The 8979-nt window shown below is 38.9% G+C and overlaps 1 protein-coding gene across 17 annotated transcripts in view; it reads left to right on the top strand.

Annotated features, from left to right (window-relative positions):
• The first annotated feature begins 379 nt into the window (after positions 1–379).
• Positions 380–8979, top strand: part of MBNL1 (muscleblind like splicing regulator 1) — a 176228-nt gene continuing 167628 nt past the window's right edge. For 13 of the 17 annotated variants that reach the window (XM_079921810.1, XM_079921809.1, XM_079921819.1 and 10 more), the window contains exon 1: positions 380–1093. The gene's annotated coding sequence lies outside the window, so the exon portion shown is untranslated. The remainder of the gene's footprint in view (positions 1094–8979) is intronic. The other 4 variants (XM_079921807.1, XM_079921804.1, XM_079921812.1 and 1 more) reach the window with 2 other exon arrangements.

The following is an 8979-nucleotide window of genomic DNA, read 5'->3' as shown; positions in this document are numbered from 1 at the left end:
TCTATTCAAAGTGAAGGCAAGTTCCATCTTACGACACCCAGTGAATTATGATTTGGGGCTGTGGTTTCCTTTGTTCCAGCAATGATATGACTTATTTGCCTTGGACTGTTACAGTATTTAAGAAAATGAATATTTTATGTTGAAAGAGGGGGTTCTTCTTTCTATAAATCATATAATGCAGAGTTGGGAAGGAAGGGGATTTCACATTCCAAATATTATTTACAAAGTAGATGGGAAGCCGGTATGTGAGTGTTCGTGCTTGTGTGACAGTAAGTTTTACTAAGGAATTCCAAAACCGTGGACATCCTGTTACTGGAGAAAGATACACACTGGCAGTCGTGCGGATGTCTTTCCCGCCTGTGGGCCATCAGGTTCAAAAACTGTGTGGTGCATTTTAACGCGGCAGCCCCACCAGCTGCTACTGTTTTATCCTGATTTTGAGACTCACCTTCAGTCTAACCTTGCCGGCTGCCTTACCAAGTCCCATCCACGGGCCTCTTTCAACAACGAACCGATTTGTCGGCTCAGCCAGTCGGAAGGAGCAGAAAGTAGTAGCGGTGCGTCCTCTCTGCACTATAGCTCGGAGGTTATAATGCTGAACGTATAAGATGGAAGATACCACCGGGAGGCGGCGGGGATGCACCTCGCCAGCTCCAGCTCGGGTTTCCTTTTGCTCTCCGCGCCGGTCGGCGGGTGGCAACGACCACCCCCAGCGGACTTTGTTTGGTTGAGGGGCGACGAGGTGGCGGGGGAGCAGAGCCGAGGGGCGGCGGAAAGTTGAAGAGCGTTTTATTCGCCGCCGCGTGGGTTCCGGGGCTCGACGAGTCCGCCCAGGGCTTCCTGGTGGGGCTGGGCCGGCGGGGGAGGGGCCGCGCAGCAGCAGCGGAAACCAGACCTCGGCGATAAGAGGCTGCACAGCGACATGCAACAGTCTTTTCACTGCAGCTGAATGAGTTGTGGCGCTCACAATGCTCCCGTGACCGGGAACTGACAAGTTCAATTTTAAATCGCGGGCCTCTTGGAATCATGACTCCCACAATGCCTTGGGCACTCGCTCGGCAGTCGGGCTGCCTCTGAAAAAAAAATGTGAGAGGTAAGTTTCCATTTTCACAGTTTGCTCGCGCTGGTCTGCTGCTCTGCATTGTTCGTGTTCTTTCGGGGCTGTACATGGCTGAAGGAGGAAGTGAGAGGACGCTTGGGCCGGCTCAGCACGCTGGATGGTTTCCTATCACACACCATCTCGAGCTAGAGGGAAAGCGGGAGGTTGCAGCTGCAGCCCAGCTGCGAGGAGCCCTTCCCTGGGCTCTGCGGACACTGTCAGCACTGCCAGCTTCCCACTTGGCAGCCTAAGAGAAAGAAAGAGAAAGAAAGAAGGGGGGTGGTGGTGGTGGTGGCGGATAAAAGAAACAGGTGCGTGGAAGTGTACTTACAACTTAACGACCTTTGTCGGGGGGAGATGCGAGTCCATCCGATGGGAGCCACGGTTTCTCCCAAGAGATCCCGCATCCCTGCCCCTGGGGCTGCCATCCAGCCCGGTTTTCATCTGGGCCAAGTATGTGCACGCAAAGGTTAATTCTCTGCCTGCTACCCATAAATTACGCATGACATGTTTAGCTGGGCTTCCTTATATGGAGAGTGCTGTATTTCAGTCCAGTTTGCCTTTTGCCAAGTTTACAGGGCGGAAGAAGCCCTGCATGAGAGGGCTCTTTTTTTTTTTTCCCATCGTTTTGTAGTGCGTCACTCAAAAACTGTAAGAAAAGTAAGTATAGGCGCTCTCAGGGTGGAGCCGCAGTTAGTGGACTGAATTGCTTTCATGAAAGGTTGAAAAGAATGAAAAGTAGTTAGGACTTGGGTTCTGGTTTTTTAGACAAAAGCAGGACAAATATGTAGCGCGGCCTCCCCCCCCCCACCCCTTTTCTTTTTTTAAACGGAGCCGGAATCTGTTATTGGTAGTAATGTGTCATGTGAGAATACTTTGATTCCAGAGCCTGTAACACGAGCAGGTATATGGTGGAGCTTATGCTTGCCCCTCTCACAGCACTTTACAAGTACAGTGGTGAAGCTGGAAGAGTAATTGTGTTCTTGAATCTCTCCTGGGCCGGGAGAATATGCGGCTACTAGGATTCTGTGCTGTATTTCCGTGGAGTGCACTTCCCTAGGATTAAGATTGAGTAAGAAGCTGCCAGAAAGGTTATTGCCACTGCCTTTACTTTGCGTGCCCACCAGCCCAGGCACAAGCCGATAGCAAATGGATGGTAAACTCTGCCCTACTCGGAGGAATTTCTCAAACAAATTAATACAGTGAGAGAGAAGTCATAATTAATGCCTTTGGATTTGCAGGCCGTCTGCAATGTGCTTTGAAATACTACACCAGTGGACACGGTGTTCCCCCCTCCTGGGTTTGAACACAGTGCCTGTTTATACCCAGAGGGTAGTTAGTACGTAACTATTCTATACCAGCATAAGTGAGCCACTCCATGTTATCTCTGTGGGTTCCTGAGAGCGTTGGTGTTGCTCCCTGTCTTGCTGTTGAGATAAAATGTTATCACTGAGACAAGTTAAAATGAAAGTTCAAAGACTGTAAAATTTATCCCAGGAATACTTAGTTCAGTCCTTAGAATGTCTTAGATATGGTGCTATAGCTGGAGACTCTGAATAAAGTTATTTTGTAGCCTGTGAAAGCACATTGTTGTCACTTGTATCTTTGCTTTCTTAAAGTTGGTGACAACTACAGCTCCGAACTGTGTTTTAGGAAATCTCCAGCTTTCTGAGTTTCATCAGTGTTGTGTATTTGCACGGGGGTGAATTTTTTTTTGGATTACTAGCGTGTTGTTAGGCCTTCTTTCAAAAGGTAGACAAAGCTTTTAGTTTTATTTGTTCAGTGGGGGGTTTCCTTGCAAAAGTTGCCTTTTGTGTTTTAAGGAACAAGTTGGGTCAGCACCAGAAAACCTGTTTATCCATTCGTCTATAATTACAGTGTCACTAAAGACGTAATAATCAGGTTGTATTATTACTAAGAGACTCAGAAAACCTCACATGTGCCTAGTTTAATTTTTTTTTCCTCACGTAACTAAGAACAAATTTGTGTGCAGATACACATCGTGTGTGATACTCTATGCAGCCATGCCAACAGAGAATCCAAAGTGTTTTATGGTTTGAGATATTATTGCTTGTGTTTACATTTCCACATTTGGGGCAAACTTAGACTCCAAGTTGAATTCATTAAATTTTGATTCCAACATTCTGTTCTTCCTCTGGGCACGGAATTCCTATGAAATGAAACACTGGGTTCTGTTCCAGAACAAGAACAGAATATCTCAAGGTTTCTCCTGGCGGGGGAGGGAGGGAGTAAAATCGTATTTCTGATTGAGGAAGGGTGTATTACTTTTTTATATAAAATTTCCTGTCTTTACTGTAATCAAAAAAATCGCCCTTGCATTTATCATTGTCGCCATACATTAGGCCTGTATTTGATATATCTATTTATGGAAACAGAGAGAATAGCCTTGCTGCACCTTCTGGCTTTCTGCTTGGTGATAGAAGATGCAGAGATTAGAGAATATCTCAGATCTTGCTTAGAAGAAGATGAAAAGAATAGGTGATTGGGGTTTCTTACACTCTGAGGCATCAGGGTGGGCCGTAGATATGAAGGTCAGGGGAGCAGAAGAAGGAAGTGAAATATAGTCACTTAAATATTTGGTTCAATATAAAATCCTAATGGCAATACCGATCACAGAGGATGTTACATAGGGAGATTTTAAAGTGTGTGGCCTTTTAGGCCAAAAAGCTTCATATTTTTGGAATCTAGAACGTGCTGTCCAGTACAGTAGCCGTTGGCCACATGTGACTATTGAGCACTTGAGATGTGGTTTTCTGGATTGAGGTTTGCTCTAAGTGTACAATACGTACTCGATTTTGAACACTTTGTACAAAAGAAAGAATATAAGACATCTGATACTATTTTTTTATATTGATTATATGTGGCAGGGATAATATTCTGGATATATTGGTTTCAGTAGAATATATTGTTAGATTAATTTCACGTGTTTCTTTTCACGTTTTAAAAAATACTGCTACTAGAAAACTTAAAATAACAAGTGTGGTTTGCATTGTATTTCTATTGGACAGGGCTGTTCTAGAATAACGCAAGAAAGCACTATTCTGGTAGAAAGCCTAAGGAGTTTGCTGGTCAAAACACAATAAAAAGGATTTTTATTTTTACAAGCTAAAGAAGTTTATTATACATAGGAATACCTCATCTTTCTTATCCATTGTAACCAAAATTTGAGAAAACACACCACCTAACATCTATTTTTGTATCCTCAAAACTACTATTTAGTTTAGAGATTTAATGGCGAGGTAGTAATAACAGAGAAAAGGCTTATAATTAGGGGATGAGTCTTAACACCTCTCAAAGGCCAGAATAGAGTATGATTGCTACTTAGGAACATTTTAGAGACACTATAGTTATCATTGTCCTGAAGTTACCAAACACAAACGAGTCACTAAAATTTATTTTTAAATTTTAAAATAGAGTTTTCAGTAAATAGCAATTATCTTCAAATGCTTCATATATATTTTCCTTTGCTGTGACTTTCCACCTTTAGAGAATAAAACCCCAAATAAGTCCAAACTCCTGACTGTATGTTAATCGAGGATTAATGAATTCACAAGAAAGATTTTTCACCTGGAGGGAAGAGGCATTGTTTTGAATGTTAGGAGAGGTAAGAATACGTTTCTGTAGTAATGTTCTGGGCTTTGAGGAATCCTATACACAGAGACCTTGTCTTTATAATATGAACACATTTTGAGAAAGCATCTGACTGGTGAACAAAACACAATGGCCTAGGACCTGGAAACATTCCTTTCAGATATTTTCAAAACCGAAGTACATTTTGCCATGCACAGTGAGTGTTAAACTGAAAAAAAACGTGGTTCTTTTGCATCCATATAACATACGCTTACTTTTATTTCCTTGAAGGATACCAAAGATATAAGACAGGTTGGATGCAGTGAGTTCTTCTTTGGTGGGGGTGGGGCGGGGAAGGGAGCAAGTTTTATGGAGAATCTCGGAAGAGTTGCCTCCCGGCTTGGTGCCATCTTGAATCTGTCCCCCACCTACAGGAGGCATAACTGCCATTAGTGTCAATGCATGTGTGGAACCTGCGGGGGACAGTCATCCCCATTAACTTTGTAGATCATTTCTGATGAGTCATGGAGCAGATTCACTAATGGTTGGAGAATTATTGATCACAGTGCAGAGGATTCAAGAAGAGCTATTGACATAGGGCACTAAAAGTCTCTAGACGTACTTTGTATTTTTAGAGTTGAGGTAGGGAACTCGGGGTTTATGTAGTAGTGTTTTCATATTATAAAAATATACATTTATATAAGCATTACAGCTATATCCTTGGAAAAACACTTAGCAAATGCGAGATTATAGTTTTCTACATATTATTGTTAGTCTTTTAATGATTTCATTAGATCTCTGTCAGATAATTATTCATGTTTTCTGAGAGGCATCTTATCACTTCTGCCTGTGACGTCCATAAAAATCCTTTGAAGAATTTATGTTAGAGTTTTAGGCATTCTGTATTTGTTACTTTTCCCACTATTTTTGAGATCTTACTCTAGGATTCTGTGGCGATCCTTTGTCAAAAAGAGTTCAGGATATATTAATCTCAAGATGAAATGTAGGCATATTGGATAGAGTGGAAAATTACTTTTCCACTGAGATCAATTATTTTTAAAAGGTGAAGGTATTTCTGAAATAAGTATCATGCTTCAAGTAGTGTATATGCTCCAAAGGAGAAAACTGTCATCTCTTTGGACATTGTTTTAAGAAATCGAGAAGTGTATCTTTCATATACCCAAAGAGGTGAATAATAGCTAATAAGGTACATAGTCCCATCAAGTGTGGATACAATTTGTGTGTGAATGTATATTAGAAGATAAAACTTTTCCCAAGGCAATGCCAGTTTATTCAAATCACCTGGATATTAAATAACATAATATTATTAAAAAGAATTGTGATAACACCATTGTAAAGCAATTATACTCCAATAAAGATGTTAAAAAAAAAAACAACTCCATTCCAGTCCCTCTTTAGCAGAATTCACAAAATGACAATATTTCTTCCTCTAAAGGATTCTTAAAAAAATTTATCTTGAGACTGGATTTTCGCTATATTTCCACTTTTAAAATAGTCGGGAAGCTCTTAATTAAGAATAAATTTGTTTTAAAGAGTTAACAAGATTCTAGGATCATGGGAACACGTTTAATCATGTGAAATGAACATTGCATGCTGATTTGAGATATTATTTTATTTTGTAAAGTTGATTCATAGGAAAATACGTATTTTGGCAAAAATAGCAAGCTATGTTCAGTGAGATTTGCCAAACTTAAGATATACCTTTTCCTCAAAGAGGTGGCAGTCTGGTAGGGGAAGTAAGAGTTTTGAAAATAACTGTAAAGTGGAAAGTGATATTTCATAAGCAGAGGCTAGGTAACATGGTATGGAAGTTGAGATAAGGGAAGATACGTCTTAATGTAGCTCTGACCAATACATGTAATAAAGGGAACAAACAGTTCTAACGCATTAATAGTGGAAAACAAAAGGTATTCTTTATTTTTTAACATTATAAAAATATTCTGTTAAAGCAGCATTAATTATATCTATTTAGTGATATTTCCATATTGTTCATATGTATACATTTAACATCCAGACATAATTTTCATACATGTTCTAGTTCATTTATTTAGTTCCTTTTGCTGGTAGAAATATATAGATTTCCAAACGTCCTATACTAAAATATTGATAGCTTTGTCATTAGTATTACTGTTGAATACCATAAAATATCAGTTTTTGAAGTCACCAGATAGTTACAAATGTATCAGAAACCAAAGTGGGTAAATGGGGTGAACAGTGGATGTAGAAAATTTGTTCAAGAGAAAGCTAGGTTAAAAGTAAGCTGATAATTACAAGGTTGTTTGCTAAAAAATCTATATACTAAAGTTAAGCAGTGGAAGTAATACTAAAATATACCAAAAACCCAGTGATTTCATTTTGGGAAAGGAAACGTATAATATATAATGAACAGCAATGAGAGAACTATATATTAGCAGGGAGATTTTAATCAGAGACAGCCAGAGTATACAATTTAATGTGACGTTGAATAGAAGAAAAGTGAAAAAAGAAAAACAAGATATAGCTGATGATTTCAGGCACTGGTAGAAGTGTCACAATTGTGAATACAATTTTGTAGGTTTTTAAAAATAATTCATGAATATTTTAAGTACATGATTGTGAAAGATGTGGTAACATTGTGTATACTTACTGTACTCCAAATCCCCGCATACTGACATTGTCTACAATGATTATGACTGAATAGACTCTTTCAGAAAATTCGAAAAATTTATGGTAACAATAGTATATGCAGTGGGAGTGTGAGGAAATCTAAACAGTGAAAGACTTTACAGTTTAATAGTCAAAACACGTCAAAAGCAGGTTAAATAACAAGAATGCCAAATAAGGCATTAAGCAATTCATATTCATATTTAGAACATCACTAAAGATACTTTTTGAACTTGACTTAGTATTAAAACTTACAGACCATACACAGCTTATTGCATCCAAAAAATTTAATCTAATCCAGTATTCAACAATCTGTTTATCAGCATTGTTGATGATAGTAATAATGATAGGTTAACATTTTATTTGTTTCTGTCTTATCTGATTACAAGAAAAGAATTACCTTTACAATGACCTTTTAGCACTCTATGTGGGTGGCTAGCTCTTATCCTAGTAGAAAGATAGGATATGGGGTGGGATGGTGATAGTCAAGTTAGGCCACAGGCCACAGATATAATAGGAGGGCAAATGGCTAGCTGCGGTGGGGGGGGGCGGGGGGGGGAGTTGGAGAAAAAAGCTCTGAGCCATTGAGTTTGCAAACTCAGTATTCGGCACAAAGATTCCCTCATTGATATTTCTGTTTACTAAATTTTAGTTTCAAAAAGCCATGCTATGAAATGATAACATCAGTTTCTATAAACAGTATATCTAAATTTGTTTTGAAAGTACAATCTTTGTTGCAGTGCCGGTAGAACAACAAAAACAGACCTGATTTGGGGGTAACGTGTTTTGAGAAGTGGAACACTTTGTAAATATAAGAGGTGATACTGATGTTATTATTATCATTTAAAAATTATCGTATCTTTATATATTTATTTCATTTTGTCTACATCTTGAAAGGAGTAATAGACTTTGGGAGGTGGGGCACAAAAGTCTCACAATGTATAGATTTTATTTCACCAAACCAGATGTGACTAGGTGTGTGGACTGGGAAAAACCATTTACTCTTTCTATTGTTTAATTCTTACATCTGTGAAATTATAAACATGTTACTAATAGAAGTGCCACTTGCTATACATTTCTTTACAAAATATCTCATTTAATCTTTCCGACAGCTGTAAAATATCCCTTATGACTTTTATCTTAAAGATGACTAGCATGACTAGAAAACACTTTTGGTAGTTTGCAGAGCTGTGAGATCTTTTTTCTTCTTTATTCCAATGTCCATATTTTTAACCATTTTTTTGTCTTGCTTGCAGTCATGTACAAAGAATGGTGATGAGGCTAATAGCTTTAACAATGATTACTAACATCTTGAACTGCTTTCTTTGTGCCAGGGTAAAGTTTATGAATTAATTCACACATTCCTCAGAACAGCCTTATGAGATGTGTACTGTTAATATCTCGGTTTCAAAGATGGGGAAACTGAGGCACAAAGATAATTGCCCATGGTTTCTTAACTAGGAAATGGCACAACAAGGAGCGGAACCAAGGTAGTCCAGTTCTAGAACCCATGCTTGTACGTCAAAGAATAAAAATAAAATTTAAAAAACACTTGTGTTGGGTACTGATAGGAGATGGAAACTGTAAACATTTGGAATAATTCAGAAGAGTAAAACTTACTACAG

Source organism: Stenella coeruleoalba, assembly GCF_951394435.1.
Source record: "Stenella coeruleoalba genome assembly, chromosome: 5".
In the NCBI taxonomy this organism is placed as follows: domain Eukaryota; kingdom Metazoa; phylum Chordata; class Mammalia; order Artiodactyla; family Delphinidae; genus Stenella; species Stenella coeruleoalba.
Note: the sequence above shows the minus strand (reverse complement) of the source record. Positions and strands in the feature narration are given on the sequence as shown.